This window comes from Ranitomeya imitator, chromosome 6 (genome assembly GCF_032444005.1).
Source record: "Ranitomeya imitator isolate aRanImi1 chromosome 6, aRanImi1.pri, whole genome shotgun sequence".
In the NCBI taxonomy this organism is placed as follows: domain Eukaryota; kingdom Metazoa; phylum Chordata; class Amphibia; order Anura; family Dendrobatidae; genus Ranitomeya; species Ranitomeya imitator.
In genome coordinates, this window is record NC_091287.1 from 154559374 (window position 1) to 154571572 (window position 12199).

Here is a 12199-nt window from a genome sequence, read left to right on the forward strand (position 1 = left end):
AGTCTCTCAGTATAACAGTCAGTGAATAATAGGCAGTATATGGAGAAAACACCAAACAAAAGTTCAAAATTGGTGTGAAAATGTCACTGAACCACTTCACAACTAAATATATATAGTTTTGGTAAATGGTATTATCATTTTTTTGACGAAATTCGGCAGGAGCTTGAAGAGCAACGTCACTGGGCCCGCCTCCACGCAGTAGAAACTTGCTGTGAGGTAAAAATTCAAAAATCACACCAAAATGGCGGGCGGAGTGTGTCACAGTACGGCACGTTTCTGATTGGTCGCTCGCAGCAGGCGGCAACCAATCAGACACTGGACACTGTTGACGTCACTTATCTCCGGACATTAGCTCCGGACAGGAAGTTGGCACAAATTGCAGGAAGTAGTATTCTAGGCAATTATATATTAGATATATATATATATATATATATATATATATATATACACACACACATATATAAACACACAGCTAACTATATGCATAAGTATATATGCACACATCGTATACACCTATATACATATTACACACACAGCTAGCTATATATACACACATACCCACAGATAATATACAACCAGCTATGTACATCTACTATATAAAGCTGAATGTGTGTGTGTGTATGTGTGTATGTATGTCCGGGATTGGCATCTGCACCGTCGCAGCTACATCCACAAAATTTTGCAGTCACACGTCTGGACCCCGAGAGCGTCATAGGCTATATTGTGAGGTGAAATTTTAACCCCGCGCGTTCCAATTCACCAAACAATTTTGCCCCTATCTACATAATGGGGAAAAAAGTGAAAGGAAAAGTGTTGGAGGCGTTGAAGCTACAGCCACAAAATTTTGCACAGTCACACGTCTGGACCCCGAGAGCGTCATAGGCTATGTTGTGAGGTGAAATTTTAACCCCGCGCATTCCAATTCACCAAACAATTTTGCCCCTATCTACATAATGGGAAAAAATGAAAGGAAAAGTGTTGGAGGCAAATTGACAGCTGCCAGATGTGAACAAGGGGGACGTAAAGAGTGAGAGCGATGGCGCCAAAGAGTATATACCGTACAGTTGCTAAGGTGGGGCCCCGACATGGGATACTCACCACACACGGGGATATGAACACACACACAAAATGCACCACACACTACCACGTGCTTGAACACATATCACCGTCAGGACACATTTCACCACACATACACCAACCTCGCCACATAAAAGTCGAAACACAAAAGTCGCCGCTCAAAACTTGCCACGCGCAGAACTCGCCACATGCAAAAACTAGGCTCTTGCAAAACTCGCCACAAGTGCAAAACTCACCTCATGGAAAACTCGCCACACGCAAAACTTGCACATGCGGAAAAATTGCCACATGCACAAAAGTTGCAACACATGCAAAATTTCTTCACACAAAACTTGCACATACTCAAAAGGCACCACACAAAACTCGCCACGTGCAAAACTCGCCATGCGCAAAACTTGCTGCACACAAGTTGCTACACTAACCTGTCACATGCAACTCGACACACAAAAAGTTGCTACACGCATGTTGTCACACACAACTCATCTCACAAAAGTCGCTACATACATGTCGCCACACGCAACTCAACACACACAACTTGACAAACGAAACTCGCCCTAAAACACACACAAGTCTGGTCTTATCCTTCAAAAATAAAAATCTGATTAATAAGCAGACAAACTACAACAAATGTACCATAAAGGAAATACGGCAGCTGTCAGTCACATGACCTGTCTATTATGTGTATGTGTGAGCTAATATATACTGCCAGGGGGAGGGCTTCCTGCTGGCTGGGGATTTATCAGGCTGCCAATTTAGCTTACAAATACTGAGGTAAAAATACTGAGCAAATAACGTGTGAACGAGGTCTAATACAGGAGATGACACACAGGTATATACTATATACAGGAGAGATGACACACAGGTATATACTATATAGAGGAGATGACATACAGGTACATATATATACAGGAGGAGATGACATACAGGTATATACTATATACAGGAGCAGATGACCTACAGGTATATACTATATACAGGAGGAGATGACATACAGGTATATGCTATATATTGAAGATGACATGCAGGTATATACTATATACAGGAGGAGATGACACACAGATATATACTATATACAGGGGAGATGACACAGGTATATACTATATACAGGAGGAGATGACATACAGGTATATACTATATATAGAAGGAGATGATATTCAGGTATATACTATATATAGGGGAGATGACACACAGCAGGTATATAATATATACAGGGGAGATGACATACAGGTATATACTATATACAGGAGATGACATACAGATGTATACTATATATAAGGGAGATGACAAACATGTATATACTGAGGTGATGAGGTGAAAATGAGAGGTGTGAGGTGAAAATGAAAAGGTGTGAGTGCAAAATGAGAGGAGTGAGGAAAAATAATGGAGTGATCAGAAAATGACAGATGTGAGGTTGAAATGACAAGTGTTAGGGGGGAATGAGAGGAGTGAGGGAGAAAATGAGAGATGTGAGGGAGAAAATGAGAGATGTGATTGGGAAAATGAGAGGCGGGATGGGAAAATAAGAGAAGTGACGTGCTATAACTAACCACAGATATTTACTATGCCCAGGCAACGCCGGGCTCTTCAGCTAGTCTAATATATAATTGCCTAGAATACTACTTCCTGCAATTTGTGCCAACTTCCGTGGCTTTGTCCGGAGCTAATGTCCGGAGCTAATGTCCGGAGCTAAGTGACGTCAACAGTGTCCAGTGTCTGATTGGTTGCCGCCTGCTGCGAGCGACCAATCAGAAACGTGCCGTACTGTGACACACTCCGCCCGCCATTTTGGTGTGATTTTTGAATTTTTACCTCACAGCAAGTTTCTACTGCGTGGAGGCGGGCCCAGTGACGTTGCTCTTCAAGCTCCTGCCGAATTTCGTCAAAAAAATGATAATACCATTTACCAAAACTATATATATTTAGTTGTGAAGTGGTTCAGTGACATTTTCACACCAATTTTGAACTTTTGTTTGGTGTTTTCTCCATATACTGCCTATAATTTTTGTTCTTTCTTACAATTATTTATTAATTGTATTATTCTTACATTTGAATAAATAAAGTATATATGGATTCTAGACTCCCGATTCTTTAGAATCGGGCTGCCATCTAGTATAGTATAAGTGCACCCGGGCACCTTATACAGCTACGTACATAACACCCGTATAGCACACAACTATCTACTATATAATTGGCTAAGGGTCACTTCCGTCTGTCTGTCCTTCTGTCTGTCACGGATATTCATTAGTCACGGCCTCTGTCTGCCATGGAATCCAAGTCGCTGATTGGTCGCGGCAAAACAGCCACGACCAATCAGCGACGGGCACAGTCCGGAAGAAAATGGACGCTCCTTACTCCCCACAGTCAGTGCCCGGCGTCCGCATACCCCCCTCCAGTCAGCGCTCACACAGGGTTAATGGCAGCGTTGACCGCGGTGTAACGCACTCGGTTAACGCTGCTATTAACCCTGTGTGACCAACTTTTTACTATTCATGCTGCCTATGCAGCATGAATAGTAAAAATATTTAATGTTAAAAATAATTAAAAAAATAAAAAATAATTACATACTCACCATCCGGGGCCCCCGGATTGAAGCGGCCATTTATCAATGCTCCTCGTGACGCCCCGGTGACCGCTCTATGCATTGCGGTCTCACGAGATGATGATATGCGGTCTTGCGAGACCACTACATCATCATCTAGCGACACCGCAATGCACTCTTCAGACCGGAGCGCGCGAGGAGCATCGGTAACCGGCCACTTCGATCCGGAGGCTCCGGAAGGTGAATATGCAACTATTTTTTATTTTAATTCTTTTTTTTAACAGGGATATGGTGCATACTACGTGACTGGCCAATATACTACGTGACTGGCCAATATACTCCATGACTGGGCATTATACTACGTGGCTCTGTGCTGTATACTACGTCACTGGGCAATATACTACGTCACTGGGCAATATACTACGTGGCTGGACAATATACTACGTGGACATGCATATTCTAGAATACCCGATGCGTTAGAATCGGGCCACCATCTAGTGTACATATATAAGTACACCCGGGAATCATACCCGTATAGCACACAGCTACGTACATAACGCCCGTATAGCGCACAGCTACGTACATAACACCCGTATAGCGCACAGCTACGTACATAACACCCGTATAGCGCACAGCTACGTACATAACACCCGTATAGCGCACAGCTACGTACATAACACCCGTATAGCGCACAGCTACGTACATAACACCCGTATAGCGCACAGCTAGGTACATAACACCCGTATAGCGTACAGCTACGTACATAACACCCGTATAGCGTACAGCTACGTACATAACACCCGTATAGCGCACAGCTACGTACATAACACCCATATGGCGCACAGCTACGTACATAACACCAGTATAGCGCACAGCTAAGTACATAACACCCGTATAGCGCACAGCTACGTACAGAACACCCGTATAGCGTACAGCTACGTACATAACACCCGTATAGCGTACAGCTACGTACATAACACCCGTATAGCGCACAGCTACGTACATAACACCAGTATAGCGCACAGCTACATACATAACACCCATATAGCGCACAGCTATGTACATAACACCCGTATAGCGCACAGCTACGTACATAACACCCGTATAGCGCACAGCTATGCACATATATAAGTACACCCGGGCACCATACACAGCTACGTACATAACACCCGTATAGCGCACAGCTACGTACATAACACCCATATGGCGCACAGCTACGTACATAACACCAGTATAGCGCACAGCTAAGTACATAACACCCGTATAGCGCACAGCTACGTACAGAACACCCGTATAGCGTACAGCTACGTACAGAACACCCGTATAGCGTACAGCTACGTACATAACACCCGTATAGCGCACAGCTACGTACATAACACCAGTATAGCGCACAGCTACATACATAACACCCGTATAGCGCACAGCTACGTACATAACACCCGTATAGCGCACAGCTATGCACATATATAAGTACACCCGGGCACCATACACAGCTACGTACATAACACCCATATGGCGCACAGCTACGTACATAACACCAGTATAGCGCACAGCTACATACATAACACCCATATAGCGCACAGCTACGTACATAACACCCATATAGCGCACAGCTACGTACATAACACCCGTATAGCGCACAGCTACGTACATAACACCCGTATAGCGCACAGCTATGCACATATACAGGTCCTTCTCAAAAAATTAGCATATAGTGTTAAATTTCATTATTTACCATAATGTAATGATTACAATTAAACTTTCATATATTATAGATTCATTATCCACCAACTGAAATTTGTCAGGTCTTTTATTGTTTTAATACTGATGATTTTGGCATACAACTCCTGATAACCCAAAAAACCTGTCTCAATAAATTAGCATATCAAGAAAAGGTTCTCTAAACGACCTATTACCCTAATCTTCTGAATCAACTAATTAACTCTAAACACATGCAAAAGATACCTGAGGCTTTTATAAACTCCCTGCCTGGTTCATTACTCAAAACCCCCATCATGGGTAAGACTAGCGACCTGACAGATGTCAAGAAGGCCATCATTGACACCCTCAAGCAAGAGGGTAAGACCCAGAAAGAAATTTCTCAACAAATAGGCTGTTCCCAGAGTGCTGTATCAAGGCACCTCAATGGTAAGTCTGTTGGAAGGAAACAATGTGGCAGAAAACGCTGTACAACGAGAAGAGGAGACCGGACCCTGAGGAAGATTGTGGAGAAGGACCGATTCGAGACCTTGGGGAACCTGAGGAAGCAGTGGACTGAGTCTGGTGTGGAAACATCCAGAGCCACCGTGCACAGGCGTGTGCAGGAAATGGGCTACAGGTGCCGCATTCCCCAGGTAAAGCCACTTTTGAGCTACAGAGAAGCAGCACTGGACTGTTGCTAAGTGGTCCCAAGTACTTTTTTCTGATGAAAGCAAATTTTGCATGTCATTCGGAAATCAAGGTGCCAGAGTCTGGAGGAAGACTGGGGAGAAGGAAATGCCAAAATGCCTGAAGTCTAGTGTCAAGTACCCACAGTCAGTGATGGTGTGGGGTGCCATGTCAGCTGCTGGTGTTGGTCCACTGTGTTTCATCAAGGGCAGGGTCAATGCAGCTAGCTATCAGGAGATTTTGGAGCACTTCATGCTTCCATCGGCTGAAATGCTTTATGGAGATGAAGATTTCATTTTTCAGCACGACCTGGCACCTGCTCACAGTGCCAAAACCACTGGTAAATGGTTTACTGACCATGGTATTACTGTGCTCAATTGGCCTGCCAACTCTCCTGACCTGAACCCCATAGAGAATCTGTGGGATATTGTGAAGAGAAAGTTGAGAGACGCAAGACCCAACACTCTGGATGAGCTTAAGGCCGCTATTGAAGCATCCTGGGCCTCCATAACATCTCAGCAGTGTCACAGGCTGATTGCCTCCATGCCACGCCGCATTGAAGCAGTCATTTCTGCCAAAGGATTCCCGACCAAGTATTGAGTGCATAACTGAACATTATTATTTGATGGTTTTTTTGTTTGTTATTAAAAAACACTTATTTGATTGGATGGGTGAAATATGCTAATTTATTGAGACAGGTTTTTTGGGTTATCAGGAGTTGTATGCCAAAATCATCAGTATTAAAACAATAAAAGACCTGACAAATTTCAGTTGGTGGATAATGAATCTATAATATATGAAAGTTTAATTGTAATCATTACATTATGGTAAATAATGAAATTTAACACTATATGCTAATTTTTTGAGAAGGACCTGTATAAGTGCACCCGGGCACCATACACAGCTACGTACATAACACCCATATAGCACACAGCTACGTACATAACACCCGTATAGCGTACAGCGCACAGCTACGTACATAACACCCATATAGCACACAGCTACATACATAACACCCATATAGCACACAGCTACGCACATAACACCCGTATAGCGCACAGCTATGCACATATATAAGTACACCCGGGCACCATACACAGCTACGTACATAACACCCATATAGCGCACAGCTACGTACATAACACCCGTATAGCGCACAGCTATGCACATATATAAGTACACCCGGGCACCATACACAGCTACGTACATAACACCCGTATAGCGCACAGCTACGCACATAACACCCGTATAGCGCACAGCTATGCACATATATAAGTACACCCGGGCACCATACACAGCTACGTACATAACACCCATATAGCGCACAGCTATGAACATATATAAGTACACCCGGGCACCATACACAGCTACGTACATAACACCCGTATAGCGCACAGCTATGCACATATACAAGTACACCCGGGCACCATACACAGCTGCGTACATAACACCCGTATAGCGCACAGCTACGTACATAACACCCGTATAGCGTACAGCTACGTACATAACACCCATATAGCGCACAGCTACATACATAACACCCGTATAGCGTACAGCTACGTACATAACACCCATATAGCGCACAGCTACATACATAACACCCGTATAGCGTACAGCTACGTACATAACACCGATATAGCGCACAGCTACGTACATAACACCCGTATAGCGCACAGCTACGCACATAACACCCGTATAGCGCACAGCTATGCACATATATAAGTACACCCGGGCACCATACACAGCTACGTACATAACACCCGTATAGCGCACAGCTATGCACATATATAAGTACACCCGGGCACCATACACAGCTACGTACATAACACCCGTATAGCGCACAGCTACGTACATAACACCCATATAGCGCACAGCTACGTACATAACACCCGTATAGCGCACAGCTATGCACATAACACCCATATAGTGCACAGCTATGCACATATATAAGTACACTCGGGCACCATACACAGCTACGTACATAACACCCGTATAGCGCACAGCTATGCACATATACAAGTACTCCCGGGCGCCATACACAGCTACGTACATAACACCCGTATAACGCACAGCTATGCACATATATAAGTACACCCGGGCACCATACACAGCTACGTACATAACACCCGTATAGCGCACAGCTATGCACATATATAAGTACACCCGGGCACCATACACAGCTACGAACATAACACCCGTATAACGCACAGCTATGCACATATATAAGTACACCCGGGCACCATACACAGCTACGTACATAACACCCGTATAGCGCACAGCTATGCACATATATAAGTACACCCGGGCACCATACACAGCTACGCACATAACACCCGTATAGCGCACAGCTATGCACATATATAAGTACTCCCGGGCACCATACACAGCTACGTACATAACACCCATATGGCGCACAGCTATGCACATATATAAGTACACCCGGGCACCATACACAGCTACGTACATAACACCCGTATAGCGCACAGCTATGCACATATATAAGTACACCCGGGCACCATACACAGCTACGTACATAACACCCGTATAGCGCACAGCTACGTACATAACACCCATATAGCGCACAGCTACGTACATAACACCGAGATAGCACACAGCTACGTACATAACACCCATATAGCGCACAGCTACATACATAACACCCATATAGCACACAGCTACGCACATAACACCCGTATAGCGCACAGCTATGCACATATATAAGTACACCCGGGCATCATACACAGCTACGTACATAACACCCATATAGCGCACAGCTACGTACATAACACCCGTATAGCGCACAGCTATGCACATATATAAGTACACCCGGGCACCATACACAGCTAAGTACATAACACCCGTATAGCGCACAGCTATGCACATATATAAGTACACCCGGGCACCATGCACAGCTACGTACATAACACCCATATAGCGCACAGCTATGAACATATATAAGTACACCCGGGCACCATACACAGCTACGTACATAACACCCATATAGCGCACAGCTATGCACATATATAAGTACACCCGGGCACCATACACAGCTACGTACATAACACCCATATAGCGCACAGCTATGCACATATATAAGTACACCCGGGCACCATACACAGCTACGTACATAACACCCGTATAGCGCACAGCTATGCACATATACAAGTACACCCGGGCACCATACACAGCTGCGTACATAACACCCGTATAGCGCACAGCTACGTACATAACACCCGTATAGCGTACAGCTACGTACATAACACCCATATAGCGCACAGCTACATACATAACACCCGTATAGCGTACAGCTACGTACATAACACCCATATAGCGCACAGCTACATACATAACACCCGTATAGCGTACAGCTACGTACATAACACCCGTATAGCGCACAGCTATGCACATATATAAGTACACCCGGGCACCATACACAGCTACGAACATAACACCCGTATAACGCACAGCTATGCACATATATAAGTACACCCGGGCACCATACACAGCTACGTACATAACACCCGTATAGCGCACAGCTATGCACATATATAAGTACACCCGGGCACCATACACAGCTACGTACATAACACCCGTATAGCGCACAGCTATGCACATATATAAGTACACCCGGGCACCATACACAGCTACGTACATAACACCCGTATAGCGCACAGCTATGCACATATATAAGTACACCCGGGCACCATACACAGCTACGTACATAACACCCGTATAACGCACAGCTATGCACATATATAAGTACACCCGGGCACCATACACAGCTACGTACATAACACCCGTATAGCGCACAGCTATGCACATATATAAGTACACCCGGGCACCATACACAGCTACGAACATAACACCCGTATAACGCACAGCTATGCACATATATAAGTACACCCGGGCACCATACACAGCTACGTACATAACACCCGTATAGCGCACAGCTATGCACATATATAAGTACACCCGGGCACCATACACAGCTACGAACATAACACCCGTATAGCGCACAGCTATGCACATATATAAGTACACCCGGGCACCATACACAGCTACGTACATAACACCCGTATAACGCACAGCTATGCACATATATAAGTACACCCGGGCACCATACACAGCTACGTACATAACACCCGTATAACGCACAGCTATGCACATATATAAGTACACCCGGGCACCATACACAGCTACGTACATAACACCCGTATAACGCACAGCTATGCACATATATAAGTACACCCGGGCACCATACACAGCTACGTACATAACACCCGTATAGCGCACAGCTATGCACATATATAAGTACACCCGGGCACCATACACAGCTACGTACATAACACCCGTATAGCGCACAGCTATGCACATATATAAGTACTCCCGGGCACCATACACAGCTACGTACATAACACCCATATGGCGCACAGCTATGCACATATATAAGTACACCCGGGCACCATACACAGCTACGTACATAACACCCGTATAGCGCACAGCTATGCACATATATAAGTACACCCGGGCACCATACACAGCTACGTACATAACACCCGTATAGCGCACAGCTATGCACATATATAAGTACACCCGGGCACCATACACAGCTACGTACATAACACCCGTATAACGCACAGCTATGCACATATATAAGTACACCCGGGCACCATACACAGCTACGTACATAACACCCGTATAGCGCACAGCTATGCACATATATAAGTACACCCGGGCACCATACACAGCTACGAACATAACACCCGTATAACGCACAGCTATGCACATATATAAGTACACCCGGGCACCATACACAGCTACGTACATAACACCCGTATAGCGCACAGCTATGCACATATATAAGTACACCCGGGCACCATACACAGCTACGAACATAACACCCGTATAGCGCACAGCTATGCACATATATAAGTACACCCGGGCACCATACACAGCTACGTACATAACACCCGTATAACGCACAGCTATGCACATATATAAGTACACCCGGGCACCATACACAGCTACGTACATAACACCCGTATAACGCACAGCTATGCACATATATAAGTACACCCGGGCACCATACACAGCTACGTACATAACACCCGTATAGCGCACAGCTATGGCAGTTGTCTGGCTTCCTGCCGGTACACACACGCAGGGATGCCAGACTGTGCACCGTCAGTGCCCACACTACACGTCAGGACGGTGTGAGGTCTCAGTGAGGACACAATGCCGGGACATGACGGACATGTTGTGCCGCTGGGCAGGACTATATTCAGCGCACACAGCAGGTGGCATTGTCCTCCGTGATGTAAGAATGACGCCCCGCACTCACCTCCGGGCTGGACCTCGGCCACACTGAGCGCCCCAGCAGCAGCCGCCTTCCTTCCTTCCCTCGCTGGCTCTAGTCTCCACACCCGGTTGGTCGGGGCCCTAATCCCCGGATCCTGCCTCCTCCCTTCCTCCTCAGTACCGCGTGTCTTGCTTGGTGTGGTGGGGATGAGGGGCCAAGGACTAGGGCGGGGGGCAGCGTCCGGTGGGCCCAGTGCAGCTGTGTGTGAGGAGCGGCGATCCCGGGAGGAGCAGGAGGAGGGGGCTGCCCTTCCTGATGATGCTGCTGTGTGCAGGCTGAGCTCACACACGGCGCTCACCCGCCCTCCGGTTGCCCGGTTTGCAGCTGAGGAGACTGGGGACCGCGGACCCCAGAAACTTGGCTGACGGAGAAGCCATTATTCTACACTAGATGGCAGCCCGATTCTAAAGAATCGGGAGTCTAGAATCCATATATACTTTATTTATTCAAATGTAAGAATAATACAATTAATAAATAATAGTAAGAAAGAACAAAAAATGGCTGCACTTACCAGCTCTTGACAATTCTTGTTATTTAAGAAATTGCTGGGCAATAATGGACAAATTTGTCCTTATGTGGCAAATAATAGAGCAATATACCCAATGTGGCAAAGAAGAGGTTAATAAACGACAGTCTCTCAGTATAACAGTCAGTGAATAATAGGCAGTATATGGAGAAAACACCAAACAAAAGTTCAAAATTGGTGTGAAAATGTCACTGAACCACTTCACAACTAAATATATATAGTTTTGGTAAATGGTATTATCATTTTTTTGACGAAATTCGGCAGGAGCTTGAAGAGCAACGTCACTGGGCCCGCCTCCACGCAGTAGAAA

General features: G+C 45.5%; 1 protein-coding gene across 1 annotated transcript in view; it reads right to left on the reverse strand.

Annotated features, from left to right (window-relative positions):
- Positions 1-11617, reverse strand: part of RALA (RAS like proto-oncogene A) — a 73845-nt gene extending 62228 nt beyond the window's left edge. Inside the window, exon 1 of the mRNA XM_069730213.1 lies at positions 11346-11617. The gene's annotated coding sequence lies outside the window, so the exon portion shown is untranslated. The remainder of the gene's footprint in view (positions 1-11345) is intronic.
- Between the last annotated feature and the right edge of the window lie 582 nt (positions 11618-12199).